The sequence below is a fragment of the Erithacus rubecula genome, assembly GCF_903797595.1.
Source record: "Erithacus rubecula genome assembly, chromosome: 3".
NCBI classification, from domain to species: Eukaryota; Metazoa; Chordata; class Aves; order Passeriformes; family Muscicapidae; genus Erithacus; species Erithacus rubecula.
The window spans coordinates 147,375,523-147,380,454 of NC_136689.1; the positions used below are offsets into that span (position 1 = coordinate 147,375,523).

Consider the following 4,932-nt stretch of genomic DNA (forward strand, 5'->3'; position numbering starts at 1 on the left):
GCTGTAGCCTGTCAGCCCCATCCTAGGGCAGTGACAAGGTCCCCTGGGCACCACCCAAGGTAACTGAGAGGGAGCTGCTCACCATGGAGCAAACAGCTGGGTGAGAATCAGGGGAGCAGTTTGGGGTCATTTGTTCAGGTGATCCAGTGTATCTGCAAGGATAAGGAAAGATGTATTCTCAGGCATCCACAAACAAAGGCATTTCCAAGCAGGAAAGTGTTTCTGCCTTTGAAGTTCAGGAAATTCAGAACTTAAGTATTTCGACAAGAAGAGCCTCGAGGATTTATTTTCTCTTCACAGAGTTTCAAACTGAGCTGAAGATTTTATCTAGTTCTTCCTGAATCAGACTCCAGGATGGAATTGAAAGAAGCTGTAAATTATACTCACTGGATCTGGTAGGAATTATTAGTAAGCAGATTTATTGTGACCTGTGAGAATCATAGAATCATAATGTGTCCTGAAGGAGGCCTGCAGAGGTCATCTAATTCAACTCTTTTCAAAGAAGTTTTGCTTAGATCAGGTTGTTCTGGGATGGAACCAGATGAGTCTAATGCTTTCAAATATAAAGACTAAACAATGTCTCTAGGCAAATTATCTCCATATTTTACCACTCCCTTGGTAAAAAAAAAACAACCAAAAACTAAAACCAAAATAAACAAACAAACAAAAACCCAAACCACCAAAACCCCATCCCTTCCATATTTAAAATAGAATTTTCCAGATTTCAGCTAGTGTCTGTTTGCTCTGTCACTGTCCTGCTGGGGAGCCCAGAAGTGAAGCAGCACTCCAGGTGCAATTTTGTACGTGTTGAACAGAGGGGAAAGATCACTTTGCTGGACCTGCTGGCTACACTCATTAATACAGCCCAGGACACAGTCTGCCTTGGAAGGACATGCTTGAAATCTGGCTATTGTATGGCTTTAATTAGCCTGTACTGGAAACCTAGAATTAGCAATGTTTCTCTTCTGCACTTATAAAAGAATGTGCAGCAGAGACTGTGACTCAGGCCACAAGTTGTTCAGAATTTCTCACGGATGAAGAGTGAAATGAAAAAAAACAAGTCAAATCAAAACCAAAAGCAAACAAAAAACCCCAAACCAAATAAATAAATAAATAAATAACCAACAAAACCTCCCATATTTGCTAGACTAGTGAGTATTGCTGAGTTTCATCAATACACAAAATTATTCTGTGTGGCACAGTCATGGAGGCATTTCTTTAGAGGATACAAAATCAGACAATTTGTCATTTTTTTCTGCTGTAACCAAGCTACAGTTCATTAGCCTATCCCAAAGTCATCACCTTCATGTGTATTTTACTGTTACTTTGAACAAGGAAGTGGCACAGACTGTAGGAATTGTTTTGCCTGATCTGTTCTATAGCTGCAGAATAACACTGTCTTCTTTCTAAATACTCTTAGGATCAGTAGATTGTAAATGTTAAAAAGAGAAGACACCCAGTAGAATTAGACCATTGAATCAGTGTATCCCTGAAAGAGCACAATGCACACAACTTAATTTTTCTTCCCCTGAAGTAATTTCGAATTTTCCCCTCAAGTTAACCATGGGTTGGATTTAGTTTATAGCAACAAATGAGGGACTGTCAGGTGAAAAATGAGAATACCATCTTCCATAGTGGAAATTTTTATACAGCCCATTCTGATACAAAAGTGCACTGAAAAATGGCTTTGCTTTGAAATCATGTTGAATTTAAGGCAACAGAGATTTAAGCTGATCATTGCAGACATTTGCTACAGTGTTTTGGTCCCTTGGCATGGTGGCCTTGCTGCCTTCCAAAAAACAGTGCTTCTATCTTCTCCTACAGACAATTTATCTTTACCCATAGCTTTGCTCATGCTGTTACCTCCTTCATGTGGAACCACAAACAGTAGAATCAGAGCAAGAGAACACCATGTTACACAGAAAAAGCCAAGAACAGGGATTTGGTGTTGAGCTGACAACTTTAACTGATTCAGAGGCTGTCTGAGATGAAACGCTGCCTGTAAGCATGAGCATCAAGCCCAGTCTTCAGCTGGTATCACATCTGAGGATGGAAAGCATCATCAAACTGCTTGGAGTGCTGCTGAGCTGAGACAAATGCAGAACCCTGCCTGAGCCTCCTCCTGTGCTCTGATAGATGGCAGAGGAGGATGAACTCAGATGGCCAAAGGGCTTCCCTGCAGCAGCTGATGTGATCTGTCAGGCTCCTGCCTAAAAGACATCCCAGGGAGGAACAGAGGGAGGAAAGGAGGGAAAGGAATAAAAAAGGGAATGAAATAATGAACAGCACATTGCTCATGCTGTTCTCTTTCCCCAGTTGGAACCAACCCACATAACCAGGCAGGAGAACATCTGTCTCCAGAAAGACAAACACATAGGGCTGCCAGTTCAAACAAGTATGAAAGTCATTATTACTTATACACACATTATTATCCAGAGACCACTTCATAAATCCAACCCAGCACTGCCATGCAGCAGGCCAGAAGCTTCCTTGACAGTAGATTCTACTAGGAATATGGTTTTCATCTAACTAGTTCACAGGACTGAAGGAATAACCATCTGCTCTCTGCTCTCCTCCCACAGGCACTATCAGAAAAGGCTTAGTGGAAGATAAAGATAATGCTGCAGCTTTCTTAAGAAGAAGCAGAGAGGCATTTCCTCATGCTTATGCACCTTCCATAAAGGGGCAGCAATTGTTTAACACAGCAGACACTGTACCTGCTATTTGTCTACAAGCCAAGGACGTTGTCTCAAGGTGTGCATTTAACTAAGGTAGAAAATGGCTCTTGATAGCAGGCAGTAATGAATGAATCCACAGGAGTCACTGCAGCCCGCCTGGGCTTGGCTGGTCCCCTGCAGGCCACTGCAGCTCAGCAGCATCATCAGTGAGTTACAGGAGAGGGATGCTTGCAGCTGGCTGAAAACACCTCACTGGAAGGTGTTTGGTGCCTGTGCTGCAGGCAATTTCCTGCACATTTCCAGAGACAGGCACAGGTAAGGAGTCAGGGACCACCCTGATCACTGAGGATATCAACAGGCTGATTCAAATCTGGATACTCCTGCTCCTTGGAAAAATGTGTCACCTACCTAGCAATCTCCCTCCCTGCCTCCATGGGCCTTGTTAGCAGGCACTCTGAGCACCTCAGGACCTTAATGGCTTTATTAATCATTGCAGCATTTCAGTGCAACAAGTAGGAGTAGCTGCTTTCACAAATGGAGACCAGAGCCCTGAAAGCATTGATCTTTCCATTCCATTTCATTAGAAGTCCAAATTCATTGCTGAAGTACACTTGGTGCTCTCAGGGGTGTCTTACTGCTCACAACCAGCTTTGCTGTGCCTCAGTCTGATGAGGGTGTGTGCAAAGCTGCCTCAGACCGATGCAAACTGCAGCCCTTGAGCTTCCCTCAGCTCTGCTTCAACATTAATGCTCCAGAGCAGATCCTTCAGCTGCCTGTTCCCTCCGTGTCTTGCTCAGCAAATCCTCCTTCCACAGGCACGCCCATAACACACCTGGGCTGATGCAGGTTCATTCTGTGCATCTGTCTGTGGTGATGGCTCTGGGAGATAAGCAATGTGACAGGAGGCTTCCGAGGGCCTGCATGGAGGGCAAGCTGTGCAGCAGCCCTTCCCCATCCTGCAGACACCCCCCATGAGCCAGGTCAGCCCAAGGCCTTGGTGCAGGTGGCTGTGCACAGCCCCGCAGCTGCCACGCCTGCAGCACTGCAGCCTCAGAATCTGAGACCAGCCAGGGGCTGGGTCCTGCTCTGCTGCATGGGAACAAGCCAGCAGAAAGCCTAAACATCTCCTCTACAGATGGTTTGAGGCTTTGCTTCTCTGTTGCTTTCCATTGGCTAGGGAAGAAAAGACATTAACCAGTTTCTCAGTCTAATGGGTGAAGGACAGGGTGGATTATCTGCTCAGCTGTTGCTGCCATGCTTTGCCACGGTTCTGCAGCTGTGGGGAGCAGCCATGGCCAGTATTTCTGGGTCAAGCTAGCAAGCATCCAGAGCTGGGCTGAAGAGAGCAGACCCCACCCTTTCCTAGCTGTGCTACCACCCTGCGTATGGCCACACGGGCTGACCTCACCAGCCTGACATTCTGGCACAGACACCACCCAGCAGACTTTGTGCTTCCTCTGTTCCACCCCTTTTACATGGGGGCATAAGCACACATAGAGTCACAGAATGGGCTGGGTTGGAACAGACCTTAAAGCTACAGCCCCATGCCATGGGCAGGGACACCTTCCACTAGATCAGGCTGCTTGAAGTCCCTCTGGTCTGGCCTGAACAGGGATAGGGCAAACACAGTTTCTCTGAAATACCCGCAGTCACATCACAGATTTGTTGGAAAGAATGATGTGTTTACCTCATATTAACACTTTTATGTTTTATCAGCAGCATGGTAACAGCCAAAGAAAAGACTCCTTCGTTTACTAATGGCTTCTGCCTAGGCACTCACTGCACACAGGAGCAATCATCAGGAGTTTCTGGCTCGAGAGTCCCTCCCCTTCCCAGCTGCAGGGAAATCTGCTACCAAGGCAGCAGCACTCCTCTGACGTGCTAAAGGACATCACAGGAGGAGCTTCCAGGGCAGAAGCTCAGCATGAGACAGATGAGAGATGCAAGGGATGAGTAGTTCTCATGCTGGAAAGATGTCTGTGCTGTACCTCCTTACTTGTTAAGTTATGTTTGAAATATAGTTTCTGTTTTCTGGTAAAAAAAAAAAAATACAGACTACATTTTAATTAAACTTTCCCTGCTGCTCAAGTTGGTTTGATAGTAATTCCTATGAATTCAGGCCCCTACTGACATATGAATTATTTTGTTTTCATTTGCTGAAATGCACCAATTAAAAACTCACAGTGGAAGAGCTTCTGAGATACAGCTTGGATGTCTCAGTTAAAAACCTGTAGCTTTGGCAATCTCAGCAATT

General features: G+C 45.3%; 1 long non-coding RNA gene across 1 annotated transcript; it reads right to left on the bottom strand.

The window, feature by feature from the left end:
* Positions 1-1,955: 1,955 nt before the first annotated feature.
* LOC306800590 lies at positions 1,956-4,421 on the bottom strand. The gene is made up of 3 exons (XR_013773865.1): positions 4,206-4,421; positions 3,511-3,555; positions 1,956-2,210 (listed from the first exon to the last, which is right to left on the bottom strand). It is a non-coding gene; the product is annotated as an uncharacterized lncRNA (long non-coding RNA).
* Between the last annotated feature and the right edge of the window lie 511 nt (positions 4,422-4,932).